Source organism: Ptychodera flava, chromosome 1 (genome assembly GCF_041260155.1).
Source record: "Ptychodera flava strain L36383 chromosome 1, AS_Pfla_20210202, whole genome shotgun sequence".
Classification (NCBI taxonomy): domain Eukaryota; kingdom Metazoa; phylum Hemichordata; class Enteropneusta; family Ptychoderidae; genus Ptychodera; species Ptychodera flava.
In genome coordinates, this window is record NC_091928.1 from 51,093,137 (window position 1) to 51,110,683 (window position 17,547).

Sequence of the window (17,547 nt, forward strand, 5' to 3'; positions counted from 1 at the left end):
TATATATATATATATATATATATATATATATATATATATATATATATATATATATATATATATATATATATATATATATGTTTATGCTATCACCCATAAGGTTTATCTGGTATATCATGATGATGCGTACAATGTATAAAACTCGCTTTCTCCGAGAGTTTTATCATTCGGGACACAAGCATGGTGTTTACCCATTACTATAGCACATTGTCTTCTTAGCTTAGCAATGTAAGGAGGGTATTTTGCTTCCTTTGATCTTACCTCTACGTTTACTTGATGGAACCTCTACAGAATCATCAAACACCTCTTTTCTACGCGGTAAAGAAGAAAATACAAAGCTTGCGAAAGTACTACTCGAAAATAATGCAAACTTTGTATCGAATGACGAGGTTAGTTAAATTTAGTATTTGCGTTTCACATTGATTGTCTAGCTCTAATTCAGGTATACAGCTGATGCTTTGTACGAGAACGCTATCATTACTTATAAATCATAAATACATAAGGGAAAATCTAACAAAAATAAAGATTGCGGTGCAGACATGGAAGCACGGTCGATTCACTCAGACACTAACAAGTTCGAATTAATGTCTTTGGGAAATTGCAATATTTTTTAACACCTTAAACATTTACTTTTGAAACCAAAATCACTTTGAAGATGAAAGGCTGACCTGTTTCCTTCATTTCAGACATGTGACGAAGAAAAATTCACAAAAATGCAAAGACCTTTATACGTTGCAGCAGCAAAGTATGAAAACATTGAGTTTGTTCATTTCTTAAAGCAGTTTGATAACGGCATCGATGGTTTAAATCAGGTAATTTAGTTTCAGGTTTATACTTAACTCTTGACAAAAAAGCTTAATTGCAACTATTATATATTTATACAGCAATATGCTTTCCTAACAATTATGGTGATGATTTGGTACAATTTTCAAGACAAATTTGACTATGGTACGCGTCCCCTGCATGAAATCAGCCGTTTAAACTTCTGGTTTTCCAACAGTTAATCACTAGTTTGTCACCGGATCATGACTGATCCGACTTGACCTGAAGAGAACCGTCGGTTTTTCACCTTCCGAGACGTTACTTAACCGTCAGCTTATCCGCTTCCCGCGACATGGCGTAAATATCCCTGAACCGCCGGTGGTCAATCTAAACTTATGCATCGGTATTGGCCACGTCGGTAGCGTTGAATCAAATTCTCTTTACCCGTTTACAACATCTTAATTCTGTTGACACTTTGTATTTGTAAACGCGAAGTACTTGCTAGCAAACGTCACTTACTAATCGTGTAACATGCTTATGTATCATTATCTGCGCGTGTGAGTTTTGCGATTCACCGGACATAGTTGCACCATTACCTCCGCGATTGCACTATCTTGGAGAGTGTAGCGAGAATGATTGCTACTGTATAATGCACTAAAGCAGTAAGTTTATGTAGGTCTAAGTTTCGAGTACCCTACAGTCAAATAAACGGCTATATAGGGTAAAACACATGTGCTTCAGAAATTACAACATTCAATCACAGTGGGAGGATGGACTGTGATTTAATGCTTGTCAGTCAGACAGTCTGTTAAAGAAATCAGACACTGCATACCAAACGTCGGTTTCGACCGTTTGGAATCGAGCGGGATATCGAGAAAGCTTTATTTATATATATGACCGCAATTGCAGTCGGCTTAGTCCTTCAGACTGACAGTCTGTATCACCAAAAAGTAACGTTTCAAAGTAAGATATCGATAATGATCTAGTGGCGACAGGAACAATGTGAAAAGCAAAAATCAATAACCTTTCATGCAAGTAACGCCACGAGGAAGTGCCCGCCCAAAGACCCTTTCAACCCGTGAAATATTAGGGTAGCCAGCTTACTTGATATGCATTTTCGCAAGGATTTGCCGTGATGCGCTCAGCTTTGATGTAAAGGTGAGAAGAAAAAAACTGTCACTCTTTTGAGTAATTACTTAATTTGATGACGAAAGAAGACACGTATCAGTGACAAGCGTGATATATGGCCACATTGTTCACACCTACAGCCTCATCAGCTTGCTCGGTGGAAGGCGCGAAAACTTATGTGTGTCTGATCAACTATAGCTAACAAATGCTGAGGCGTACAAAACACAAAACTTTCCGATGATCACACCACAGATCCAATTTAAAATGCTGGAAAAAATGCCACGTACACAACGTATGGGCCTGCAATGTGCATGAGTTAGGTATACAGACTGATCTGCAGCACAAAATCACAGGACAAAACTGATGCAAACTATTCTCCGAACTAATAGTCACCATATAACAACACATTGTTTACACAACAGACAACATAAAAGATGAGCGCAACAGACCTCTAAACCGAAGCCATCCGATTGTTTCGTATCGCAGGCACATTCTTTTAATATCGCCAGATGTAATATTTTCGAATTTATCCCATATTTCACAACGATTGTAAAACTTTTGTTCAGTGTTTTGTAAAAAAATGCGGATATTGGGATATTTAGAAATCCTGCCGGTTTTTAGATTACAGATTGTTCATTGGCATTTACATCATTAGTGTGAAATAAATTGAATACCTGAGTTTACGGTTCCCTTTTTGGAGGAGATGGTGACCCTGAAAAGAGCCGTTTGGTAAGATTTTGATGTTTTTTTCGGTTTCTTCCAAGAAACATCGGACAGTGCAAACAAATTTGCCATCGGAACTGCCTTTCTTTCTTTTTCCGTTTTTATGAAGTCACATTGTGAGTACTTGTAATAGTATTTTGGCAAGGTTGGTGCCATTATGACAACTATACCCCGAAAAGACATAGCCATCCAGTCGCTTCGGCTGCTGGACTTGTTTCCTTCGATTCACCAAAAGAAAACGTCGTCGACCAGTGCATGTGACCGCATGATGCAAGTAAATGTGAGAAACGGTGTAAAATTCAATAAAATTTCTATTGCATACACAATTCAGGGGTGAGCGAATCCACTTGTCCATGGCTACCGTGACTTGTCCGAGCTCACTAAATAGCATTTTTCACCGCCGGGCATGTAATTTTTAGTGTCTACTAGCCACAAGATAAATAAGGCTAGTGCCCAAATCAATCAGCATCGAACGAAATAGAGAACCGCAATGACTAAAAGCAAAGCTAAAACAGGGACGGTTTCCGAGCCCAGCTGACATAAAATTATTTAGCCAGGTTCAATATCAAAGTACGAATGCAATCCTGGGAGGAAGAATAAACAGTTAAGCGAAATTACTGTCTGAATTGAATCTGGGAAAAGGAAAACAACTATGCAAGAAAAACGGTATGCACCTACATAAATATTGAACAGATTTGGCTCTAGTATTGTGCCGTCTCAGTACGCCTTTACCGGACTCCTTTGCAGCACGTTAATGCAAAAGACCTCTCAAAGATCAAAATTGACACAATTTGGCTGTAAAATTCGTAGCAGTCACCAGTAAAATTAATCGTTATTTGAACCATCACTTATGAAATTGTCCATGCTGAGCGAGAAAACGAACGTCTATCGCAATCGCGACGTCAAGTTAGCTTTACTTTCATGTCGAAGGCCGTGACATGTCAGCTATGGTGGATGCATACGCCATAGGTGGATATTACATCAAAATGAGCTTACTATTATCGGAGCCTGTAGATTAAATATACTGCAAAATGTTTGGTTTTACTTGCGGTTCCGTCATTTGAAATTCCATTCTACAAGCTGTCACTCATGTGAGTGGCTATTTACTTTCATGACAAAAGTAGACAAGTATCAGTGTCCAGTGAAACAATATATGGCCAAACAGTTCGTTGTTCACACCTGCAGCTTCATCAGGTGGATCGTGGAAGGTTGACTGATCTTTTTATTAAAACTTTATCTATTTTTGATTCGCCCTTTCACGATAGAGGAACAGTGCCGAACGCACAAAATACACAACTTTCCGACGATAATACCACAAATTTAATTTCAAATGCTGGAAAATGCAGAGTACACAACGAATGCATCTGCAATATGGATGAGTTTGGTCGACTGATCAGCAGTACCAAATCACAAGGCCGAAAACGGACGCAATATTTCTCTCCTAAAATGTTATGTCAATATTCACACACATGGCACCAGCCCACTAATTCAAGATAGTTCAGAAGAAAAATAATGCAGACCTTGACGTTTTGATATCTGCATGGATGCTTGTTTAGTTTGAACTGTAACGTCAAGAATTTTTGTAAAGATATTTTTCTGCCTGAATCAAAATGCAGACTGTTGTGAATAATGGCTGAAGCATTTGGTGGTAATATGAGGATTCGTACCGCTGAATGTTTTAAAATAGGAAAATCGAGCTCAACAATCCGTGGTGGCCTATGGGAAATTAATTAGTGGTCTTGTGCCACATTGATTGCACAGCAAACAGGATAAAAAGACACATTTAACAGAAGCAACTCATTCTTTTCAAGCTGTTAAATGTTACATTTTCAAATTTATTCCGTAATTCACAACACTTTGTAAAATTTGTGTTATAGTCTTTTTTAAAAAAGGATTTTTACAAATTCCCCATTTCAGATTTGTGACTATTCATCAAAGTTTGGGTTGATGCTATGAGTGGAAATCAATAAGATAAGCATGAAGACATGCGATTACGGTATTTCTACTTTTGGAGGAGGTGACTGCCCTGAAATGGTCGTTTAAACGGTTTTAGAGAAAACAGAATGTGGACCATGCAGACATACTTGCTATCGGAACTGCAGATTCTTTATTTTTCGTGTTTTAGAAGTCCTATAGGATGTAGTTGTATTTTGGCGAAGTTGTGCCATTACGACAACTATATCCGAAAGCGACATAGCCATTCAGTCGTCCAATATATAGTCTTCGACTGGACTTGTTTCTTTCGATTGGCCGATTACTTTTTCTTCGAAAGCACGTGTGACGAGATGATTGTAGGTTGAGCGACGACAAGATCGTGTTGAAAATTTCCAACAATGGTGACCTCATGACCCTATGAAAAAAACGCAACATTCCTTTGCTCAAAATTCTATGGCTTGCCTACGGACAGGACCTAGTCCGACAACGCTGCACGAAAAAAAAAATTTCAACGCCAGCCTTTTTCCATGATTGCCCTGCATTGCTATACCGGGAACGTTACTCGGTTGATCTTGGCATTGTTCGGCAATATGGTCGGTTACCCATAGGTACAGGGTATTATTCATACTCGGATAGACACGATTCAAACGTCGGGTGAAATCGGATGGGGATAGTGACATCTCAGTTACATCGTCGCTTCTCAATTATGGCAGTATTGTTACATCGGAAGATATTTCAATTCACAAAATGTGAAACAGCCCAAACTGAGGTCAAATTTAATAAGTAGCCATAACTGTCAATTATACTTGTGGTCAGCTAATCATAAGCCTGCCGCACCGGAGAGCGTTGTCAGTTCTTTTCACGCCGGCTTTGCTCTACGTCATCTATTTTGCATCAGTCGATTTCTAATTCACATTTTTGAAATGACATTGACACTGTGTCATTCGCTCAAATAGAGCAAGCTTTGAAAATGCGAACACTGACTGCACAATTAAATACGCACCATGGAGGTAACTGCGTCATATGATATTACATTGTTCAGTACAAAGGCACTGATGAGAGGATAAAGTAGTCAGGACGGGCGTGAAAAAATTGCTACATTTAAGAATCGCTGGGTATTTTCCATCTCCCCATCATGGAAAGGAACTGGCGAGTTGACAAAAGAGAGTAATCGATTTAGAACCAGCCTTTATTTATCAGCTATCCCACTTAACGAAGACCACTTAGCACATCCATGAAGCTCTCCTCCCGGTAGCTGAGGGAAACCGTACTTGACAGTCCGACGTCATAGGCTAGCCTGCCATCACACTAATATGTGAATACAAAATAGCCAGTTAGTCCGGTCATTTTCTGGCGGTACTTTTGTCATGAATTTCGAAATAATTGTGACATTAGCCGTCTCCGCGGTGCCATTTTCACCTTAGGAATCCATACTGCTTAGGGTACAAAAGTAGTTTTAAACCTGTTCGTGGCAGCACCAAATTGAGTGATATGTGGACCAGACCTCATTTTAATAAATTTCTATGCAGTGGATAAGCTTTGTCAGGCATAGTCCTAGATTTGTTTTTCATTGATTCCGTGTACATGTCATCATGGTATGACGGGAATATTCCTAACTGCTTCGATGACACGATTTATATGATGTGTGCAACTGATTTACGTAGGAAAAAATCTTTGTTGGCATTTACGATTTGTCATGTTAATTTGGCCGGTCATCACAAGAAACCGTGTTTGTAAGAATCATAGTTTCCAAAATATTATAAATGTTTATCCTTTCGATCTCCCTACAATTGAATTTTAACGGAAGAGGACTGATTTTAGATTTTCTTGGAATCAATTTTCATATTTTGTCTTTCATTCAGAAACTACCATCACACCAGGTAACCTATCTGCTCACTTCTTGTTTATAGTTTGTGTCCTGATCTGCTGTAATGAGGGCAGCTAAAGCTTTAGCATCAGCAAATTTGTAAAGCTTATCGTTACTGTCTTCATGCATAGGAGTACACTCAGATGTGAAAATGGTAAATAATGACGGTGAACGTTGAGGCGAGCTAGCATTTGTCAATCGTTTTATACGATCGTATCGAATTTATCTAAACAACTGTGGTCTCCTAATCAAAACAATCGCGACCCAACCGACTAACTGCCTGTTGACTGACACATTTTTCAATTTTCGGATCAACAAGTTTGATGATATATAACGAACTTGAGAAGTCGACAAATAAATTAAAAGTTTGATCAGACGCATTTGAAGTGTCAAGGTGTTGTGTGAGTTTATGCAGAAGACAAGGAACATCGCCTTCCGTATTCCTGTGTTAGCGGTAAGCAAAGTGCAGTAGGTCTTCATACGGTAATGTTTGAGAAACCAAATGTTGCAGAAAGATTCATGCTAGGCACTTCATTTGAATTGATGTAAGTGCAACAGGTCGGTAGTCCTTATGTTTCTCTATGAATCAAAAGCACAGGTACACATGTCAGTCAAAGTCGTGACAGAAAGATGTGCCGGCGTCTTGTAAAACAACCAAGAAGTGATGTCAGGTGCTTCTTGTTTACTAAGAAAATACTCAACTTTTCTTGTTAGTAAGTTTTAAGTGCGGACCAACCAAGCCTACAAGGTTGTAACATTTCTGCAAGTCACTCTCGCCTGCTTTTACTATAAAAATAACGCTGAACCTCGGAAATCGGCATCATTGCTCCGTCATTTTAGATACATCCATTCGGAAGCAAAACGTTTACAGACTTTCAATGGTGATAACTTGCTCCAGGCCGCGACATGTTATCAGTTTTACTGGCTTTTGAAACTAATGACGCCATGTAATTTACCAGTGTTGTTCTTCGTGTTTTGAGTGTTTGATATTGAACACGGAAAGACTAAAATGAAAAAGTGACGACACTTGAAAGTCCCGATATTTGAAAGAAAAGGACACCAAATATTGAGTGGTGATATAAACATCTTGTTGCACGGATTTCGCAATTGTTAACGCTTTTTCCAGAATTTGATTGACATTACAACAAAGCAGTGTTATACTTACTCGTCTGATGTTGGTTTCGCGAGTATGGCTGACTGCGAATACTTACAGGAAAATGGTCGCCATATTTTCTGTTAAAATATGTTTTCAATTTCCGCGTTTCTTATGATCGGTGATTCAATTCTTTCGTAATTTCATGGACGTATGTAATCTCCACAAATGTAATAATCTCCACAAATGTAATATCAACGATAATTGTAATAAAATGCACCCATAAATGTAATATCGCCCGTAAATGTAACAATAGACAACAATCAGGTCCAATAATCGTTATCATTTAAGGTAACTAAGAAAGTTACCAGATCCAAGGAACATATTGAAAATAACAAAGGCAATGGGGTCATCTTGAACCACAAAATAGTGGTGGTACCAGGTGTCCGGAATGGGTAAGCGTACCCTGCCAGCTAGCCGCACCCGTCAAGATTGACCAAAAGCGACAAATCCATTGTTATTTGGTGAATTCACCAAATTACTTTTGTGAGTCAAAATTTGGTATGCTGTCACTCATCATTTGAGTAACAGACAGGTCATATTTTGATACAACATCTCCGTATCTACCATAACTACTTTCTGAGAATCCTTGCCTCACTAACTTTTGAGCTAATAGGCTGTGTCTAACTCGAAAGTCTTCATATGAATTGCATGCTCTACTGTATCTGAGGAGTTGTGAAATATACACACCATAAGCTGGAGATGATGGTATATTGCTCGACAAAAGGGAAAGTTTATGATTTCAAAATTGAAATCGTCTCTTTTGTCATACAGCTTAGTATATGGTGTATTTTGTCTAATTTCAAACAATACGTCTAGGTATGAAGCCGAGTCCACACTTTCAGTTGTTTCTTTTATTTCTAAATCATCTGGGTAGATGTGGTGTAGATAATTGGATATACCAGGATTGTTTAAACTGATGAGATCATCGATATATCTGTGGGTGTTGTTAAATCGCTTGGCAATCCTTTTACATCCAGATTTCTGAAGTGATTGTATGAACTCTGCTTCATACGAATACAAAAATAAGTCTGCAAGAAGTGGGGCGCAGTTTGTGCCCATGGGAATGCCTATGGTTTGCCTGAATGTCATGCCAGCAAACTTGATAAATATGTTGTCAATTAGGAAATATAGCATTTGAATCACCTCAACATCACTGTATTTGAGTTTGGCGTCGCTGTTGTTGGTGAAATAGCCCAAGTTGCGCTTGATGGCAATGTATTCATACCTACGACTACCATTCTTGTAAAAGAAGGCTTTCTTCACGAGAGATGATAGCCTGTCTTTAAGTTTGTTATGTGGGATGGTTGTGTACAACGTTGAAAAATCAAATGTGTGGATTGAATTGTACATGTTTTTGTTATTTTGTAAAATATGTAACAATTCTTTGGAGTTCTTTAATATCCACATTTGATTGACTCCACTAGTTTCATAAACTTTGTCACAATACCGTATCAAACCAGATTTGATGGTTGATAAAATGATTATTAAAAGTTGTGACAAGCGTTTTGTTGTACACTTACTGGAACCAGTTATGAAACGTTGTTCATAGGGATTCTTATGGATCTTAGCAATCCAATATAGATTAGGTAATACCTTGTCATCTTGCGCTAACTTGATGCCAAATTCACTCAAAACTGTTGAATGGTTCTGCAATATTTCCTCTTCAGATAAGGTTGAAAGAGAGTATGTTGTGCTACTCTCATCATCTGAGTTAATCTGAAGTTCGTTCTTTAAACATTGAATGTAATATTGCTTGCAGACAAAGATGATGTTGTTTGATGCTTTGTATGCAGGCACAACAACATATTTATCGTGTAAAGCATCTAGACATTCCCGTTCAGAAGGGTCATCACAGACAGATGTAGTGTTGATGACAGTATGAGAAAGAACGAAGACGTGAAATGCGAGATTTTACCTTGTCACGGACTGTGCGAAGCCAGTCCGAAAGACATCCAACGTCTTCGTCTTCAAGGGCAGCCCACTTCTTAGCATAAGCCTCAGCAGCATCCATGATTAACTTAAAGTTAAAATTTCAGTTTACTTTGGGTGGCTCGCGATATTTTGGGCCAAACTGGAACAGCTGCCGAAGCTTAGGATGTGTAACTATCTTCATGTCACCTGTTATTATATGACCGTGAGGTTTGTAACAAATGGGAGATGACACACAATCACAAGTACCATCATGAACATTGTTCTTAATATCAATTTCTTTCGAGACCCTATTGTAATTAAACAATTTCCTACCTATGGTCTTAGAATAGGTATAGGACACTATAGGAGGGTCTTGAAATGTAAAATAAGGTGGTACTTTGTCCATAACGTCCTTGTTGTGTAAGATATTGCTGATGTTAATCATGTCAATCCCTTTGTTAACAAACCTCAAGGGAAAAACAATCTCTGCTGACTGTTGATGCTTTCTGTCCGAACAGGTTTGAATAGGCGATATTTGCCTATATCCATAATAATGGCGATTAACCGGTATTCGGGCAGCAGAGGGTCGTATACATTCATAGCTTCAACAGTCAGGAAAAGTGATCTTAATTTCTGCATGGAGCATGCAAACAATGCAGTTCTTACTTGTGAACACCCAAGGTTGATTTAACATGGGTAGTAGATCACTGAACTGGGGATTACTGTGTTATTGCTGTGTCGATGGCCATGACATCGTCGTCTTCTCTGGTGAGAATTAAACAAACCCATGACATTGAAAGTCTTTCCCCTGGGGCTAGATAGGTTACCCACACCTAGTATGTTATCATTACAGCCATAAGGCATAGCTGTGCCAAGTTCAGTGATCAGTGGTGTTCACGTTGTTTGCGATAACTCCTACTCAGTATTGAACTATTAGAAGGGTGGTAAATTTTTTCTAATATTCTTACTTTCATGTTCAATACTGAGTGAAGAGAACCATTGAAGTGAGTGTAAAGGCAGGTTGGCAGATTGTTGTTAATTCCTGACGTATGCCCACACATCCTCTTAGGAAGTTTTCCCCGGTCTCTCAGACATATATAAGACCACACAAAGTGCACTCTATGCCATAAATGATGTTCTTAGATTGGCATGAAAGGGACTCAAATGCCTTTGTGTGGTACGACTTTTTGGACAGATTACTCCGTGTCACAGTGGCAGTGATCAGAATATCACATGTCTTGCAATTTCTAGTCAGACACTGTGACACAGAACAATCGCATTCCATATTTTCCTTAAGAATGTCATGTAGATTTAGCCTAGGGCTCAGTCCAGCTGATGAATTATTTGCCCTATACAATCCATCAGAGGTAGTTTTGTTTTTCCGGTCTCGACCAAAACCGGTCTTCCTTATAGTACTTAATTTCATGAATAGATTATTGATAACCAGGCTACTGATATGCTCGGGGACTAAAATCCACCAGCAGACATATCCACCTGGGCGTGGCAATAGACATCAAATCAGGTCCAATAATCGTTATCATTCAAGGTAAACTATGAAATTTACCAGGTCCAAGGAACATATTGAAAATGACAAAGGCAATGGGGTCATCTTGAACCACAAAATAGTGGTGGTACCAGGTGTCCGGAATGGGTAAACGTACCCTGCCAGCTAGCCGCACCCGTCAAGATTGACCAAAAGCGACAAATCCATTGTTATTTGGTGAATTCACCAAATTACTTTTGTGAGTCAAAATTTGGTATGCTGTCACTCATCATTTGAGTAACAGACAGGTCATATTTTGATACAACATCTCCGTATCTACCGTAGAACTTCTTAAATTATTTCACGAATCTACTTTCTGGAACCCTTGCCTCACTAACTCAACCATAAATGTAATAAAAACACCAACCACAATTGTAATAAATTGTAACCATAAATGTAATAAAAAACACCCGTAAATGTAATACTTGTCAACGATAAATTTAATAAATCTATATTGTCGTTGCAATTGAGGAATTAGCTCTTAAATATTTATCTATGTAATAACGAAAGCAACTCCACACATTATTCATTTCTTAAGGTTCCAAGACAAGAAATTTGACCTTTTTAATATAACAATTCTCTAACATTTAATAAGCTCAGAACCCCCGTAAAGTATTCATTTTCTGAAAGCCTAGATATGCGGGAACATTTTGTAACCACAGTGTCACCATTGTTTACATAACTATCACGTGACAAGTTAATTTGCATAACCTTTCAAAAATCAGTTTTCCCTATGTTTTGTCTCAATACTTCAAAATATCTTACTCAAACTTGTTTGAATGCATGCTGTCACAACGCTCTTCCAAAGTGTGTCTCAGATTTTTTATATCTTGCTTAGTTTTTTTTGGAGCACAATTTTAAAGAATCAACTACGGTTGAATTCACTGCTCTAGAAGTTTTTCTGGCATAAAAACTGTTTAAGAAGGTTTAAAAAAATTCTGAGACACACTTTTGAAGACCCTTAGGACAGCTTGCACTCACACAAATTTCAGCCACATATCTCAAAGCATTGAAACAAAACATAGGGAAAACCGATTTTTGAAAGGTTATGCAAATTACCTGTCACGTGATAGGTATGTAAATAATGGTGACACTACGGTAACAAAAATGTTCCCCTATATCTAGGCTTTCTGAAAATGTATAATTTACGGGGTTCTGAGCTTATTAAACACTAGAGAATTGTTAGTTTAAAATGGTCAATTTCTTGTCTTGTTTACGTTTAGTGTGTTTTGCATATTTGAAAGTTTTATTTTACGTTTCCCTGTTTTGTGTACAGAACTGATTGCCCATGGCGAGACACAGCTGTAATCTGAACGTCAGTGCAGTCTCTACTCCAGAGTGGGGAAGACTGTATAACACTTCGATCCTTTAACCGCCGTCTTTTCGAAATTGCCGTACTTTCTTAATCAATTGCATCAAATTCGTCTTCAGTGGATAAATTGTGGTGGAATAATCGATGGATTGTCTGTATCCATATGTTGTCCCTCTTGAAGTTTTTTCCTTCACTAGGGATGCCTAATTTTGTTCTACTGTGTTCAAGGTAGTGTTCGTATTATGAGGTTACTACAAAAATACCGCAAAGGATGCACGAGGACATTGGCACAGCGTATCGCCTGACGCGAAGGGAGGGCGATGAGAGACGCCAATGTCAAAGTGCATCCTTTGCGGTATTTTCGTAATAACCTTATTATTATACATATGTCACAATTTTTCTTCCGATTTTATCGCGCCAGTGTGGAACGCTACCTCGGACGCGCTTCTGCAAGTTTTGGAGTGTGTGCACTACACACATACGTACGTACAGAGCGCGCGTGAGACTTGTTCTGGCACTCGTCCAAGGGGTCCCTTGAAACCGTTCTACAGTGAACGCGCAGATACAGCCGCAGGGAATGGGGCGCCTTGAAACCGTACGTGTTACAGAACGGGCGCGCGTTCCGTATGGCTTTTTTAGCGCACGCTAAATTCTATTGTTCTCGATGGTAGATGTATAATAATAGTAATTATCTTTACGGCCCTGATACGGCTTTTGCGGCCTGAGGTCGTACGGCGGAAGGGCCCGAGCGTGCGAGGGCCCGTATGCCGTACGACCAAGGGCCGCAAAAGCCGTATCAGGGCCGTAAAGGTTTTATCATATACCTTATGGAATGATGAATATGTAGTTTACATAATATTCAACATTGTTTAGGAGATAAAAATGCGTGCGATATCAAATTTCATCGCCATTTGTATCAGTTTTTCATAAATACGATGGCCGCTTCCCGTCGCGGATTGACATACATAATGACGTCATTTGTTTACCTGCAGAATTCTAGAACGCGCAAAGCAATATGCGTACTGTTACGTGACCAACAGATATCCAGGCTGAAATCGAGGTGTAAGAAGGACAAAAGTGTGATGTCAGTTTCTTGTAATTTATACTGAACAGGCACGCACTTAATATACACAGGATTTCACTAGAATTTAGAAATAAAAGCCGATGTTACCGGCGCGGCTCCACTGTCGCCACGCGCAACTACGATCTGAGCGAGCAGACGTTTTCCAAATCTCGCGCTGGCTTTGTGTACGAATGGAACGTTTGCGGATAGCAACGCGCGTAGTAACCAGAATCGAGATAGTTCAGAAATGCACGCGATTGCCCATATTTGGGCACCGGGCCGGGGCGTGATACGTTAAAAAAATGCACGGATCTGAGGGCGCTTTCTCCCATAGCTTTACACAGGCACGTGAATGTAGGTATATGATTATGTTTTTTACTATATTGAAATATATATATTCTCGTCAACATGTCTTGTGTCGTAAGTTTCTGTTTTTAAGGTTTCATATTTATCTGTTATTTGTTCTGAGTCATCTGTCATAAACTTTGTGTGGTATCACTGGTTGACGAGTTATTTTGACGCTTTCTTATTTGTAATTATCAGTGTCTAGAACTGCTGTTCCATTTCCATTTCCATCTAACGGTTTGATCAGTACCTCGCCGTTTTCTGATAGTGTTCTCAAAGTATTCTATTCTGTGTTTTGAAAGGAAACCTAGTTTCAGGAAATTATGCAATATTATCATATACCTACATTCACGTGCCTGTGTAAAGCTATGGGAGAAAGCGCCCTCAGATCCGTGTATTTTTTACGTATCACGCCCCGGCCCGGTGCCCAAATATGGGCAATCGCGTGCATTTCTGAACTATCTCGAACGGGCCCTCGCACGCTCGGGCCCTTCCGCCGTACTAACTCGGGCCGCAAAAGCCGTATCAGGCCGTAAAGATTATTATTATACATCTACCATCGAGAAGAATAGAATTTTGCGTACGCTAAAAAGCCGTACGGAACGCCTGTGCCGTAACACGTACGGTTTCCGGCGCTCCATCCCCTGCGGCTGTTTCAGAACATTCACTTTTGAATTGCTTTAAGGGATTTATTGTTCGAGTGCTAAAACATGTCTCGCGCGCGCTCTGTGCGTACGGGTGCAGTGCACACACACACTATCCAAAACTTGCAGAAGCGCGCCCTATAGAAGCATTCCGCACTTGCGCTATAATCAGAAGAAAAAATGTTGACATTACACAAAACGGTCATTACTCTGACAATTTGATGCCCCAGTCACGAATATAAGATAAGGTTATTACGAAAATACCGCAAAGGATGCACTCGAACATTGGCGCCGCGCATCGCCCTCCGCTTCGCGTTGGCCGATACGCTGCGCAATTGTTCTCGTGCATCCTTGGCGGTATTTTCGTAATAACCTCATAACATTAACTAGTCTTATTAAAGTTATTATTTACTAAGGGCATTGATAAACAAATAATCACATATGCAGTTCAAGTTTATAACATTTATTGTTGAGTTCTATTACATTTATGGTTAATTTGTTTATTACATTTGTGGTTGCAGGTTGTTACATTAATGGTTGACTATTTTATAACATTTGTGGTTGTTTTTGTTACAATTGTCGTTGATATTACATTTGTGGAGATCATTACATTTGTGGAGGTTACAGACGTAGATGCACTACAGTTTTTTAAATTTATTTGCCCTTAACAAAAGTAATATTTGTTTTCAAGGGGGCACTCTTCGCCAACCGATTAGCCGATCGCGACCTCTCACTGCGACCTCGTTGATTTTTTACATGATCCCAATTTTCAATTTGTTTGAATTTGTGATGTTCGGCATAGAAATACTTGATGACGAATTTTTTGACGTCGGGACCTCAAAATAATCCTCAAATAGGTGCCCATCCTTTGAAACAGTCTCTTTTTACATCAATGCACATATTAAAGATGTCTCTTTTAAAATTTCGTAATCGGCGGCGTTATTCTCCTATTACTGCGACGATTTCAAATCGTAATAATTTTTATGATAGCATCATATAGCGTTGAACAGTAATATTAGGCCCCGTACACATTGAATACATTGGGTTTCTAACACCCAATTGGAAATTAAGTGAATGGGTTTGTCCAGCGACGCATATGCACAGATTTCAGCCTTGAGATAGGAAAGTGGACATCCACCTGGTCCGACAAAAGAAACTGGCTACGAATGGCTATGACTTCAACGGCCGCTTAAATCTTTCTTAATCACTTCTCACATGATAGATGTGCTAACAACATCCAAACGGAGATTTATTATCATAAACAGTAGAGTGGGATCCCTCTTCTGTCTATAGCTAAATTGCGTTAATTTGGGCATCTTTACAGAGCACGGCCTAATGATAATAGATCATAATTGGTGCCAGAATTTTGTTTATTTTACTATTTTTACCGTAGGTTTGGTTTGTGTTGATCTGGTCGGCTGGCCGTCCCGGGCCTGTGATCATTAGTTGCAGGCTTTTGAAACTCTTACTAGTGTCAACATGGTAGTCAATTAGCGGGTATTTATCTAACAGGTGGCTGTTGCACAAAGACAATGCACTGATTATAATATGCAGTTGGCAAGGTGATTGTTCCCACCACAGTGGATGTAGGGACGTGTTCCCGCAGACATGGATAATTTTTTTCTTCTTGGCTGTTTTCCCATCATACACAGTAGCCCCCTCTGCTGCCTATGTGTCCACTCGGCACGTATTTGTGATGGAGAGACTATAAACACAGCACAGACTGCGTGCCTAGAGGCACAGTTTAATACTATCAAAATAAAGTCTGAGGTTGACCAAAGACCCAAGAGTTTTGTCAACAGTTTTTGCATAGACACAGAATAAAAACACAGTTCAACAGCAGATTGAAAATTGATATCTAGGAAATTTGAATTTTCTTTCAGTTACCTGATTCTACTACAGCCCTAAAACATATCTTTGGTCAGCGTTACCGCTTTTTAACCTCTATGGCTAAATAATGCACGCACGCATACACACACAGACACATAAACACAAACACTGCCAGAATTAATTTAACTTCATGTTAGTTAGTTAGATAGTTTTGATTGATATGTCACTTTTTATTTTTTGCGCATAGTTTCTTTTTTATATGTTAAGTTTTATTTTCTAGGTGCCTGTAAATGGGCTTTATGCCCGTTGGTCTACCTAAATAAATAAATAAATAAATAAATAAATAAATAAATAAATAAATAAATAAATAAATAAATAAATAAATAAATAAATAAATAAATAAATAAATAAATTATTGCTATTTACAGCCTGATCATTCCGACCGCCAAGCTGTTTGCGTAAGCAGTCAATCACAGTCCATGGCTAATTACAAATCATGTCAGAGTGGGTTGAAATGATGCAAAGTTAAGCAGTTATGAGGTAAAGAACGCACTAGGTGATAATGCGTACTGGTAGACATCAACGAAAGTGTCGCTGCCGTGCCTTAATTTGGCTGCTGCCGAATATCGAAGTGAAAGTTAACATGTATTTGAACGTACCTAGAATTAGACTTCGCCTTTAAACGTACTTTAATATGAAGCAAAGGAGTGAAATGAGAATTTCCCTTGTTGCTCCGTTATTAATGTTCCATTGTATATATATTGGGCATACTACCAGAGCTAAAAGAATGTGATCATAGTAGGCATATAACCGAAGCGATTCATACCTGTGTGTTACCTGAGCGCGATGCTTATGTAACGATAATGACTGCTAGCAGTTTTGACCGTTGTCCCATCTGCCGAATGACGTCACTCGTTAGCAACTTCGACGTAGTTGAGTAACCCTGCTCGAAACCCATATAGCCTATTTTTCTTTCTAGCTTCAGCCCATTTAACCACAAAATTTTATGTTAAAGTCAACGTTGCTCATAATGAAAGTATTATAGTTGAAGATTGCAACAAATCATCCTGCTGAAACGTGCATTTGGCAGTATTTGTAGATTCGACGCCTGTAACACCGTCAGTGTGACATTCAGGATGTGTAAGTTTCTGACGGTCAGGCCCCTCGAAAATTTAAGCCGGCTTAATCAACTGGACAGGAGGGGATAAGGCGCGTTTACGTTAGCTTATAAAATAGTAAACGTCCGATTTCATGCGTTGATACGTTAGCAGTAAAATTCTGAATATACCAAGCACAACTCAGTTGTCTTTTTGTATAAGTATATGGCA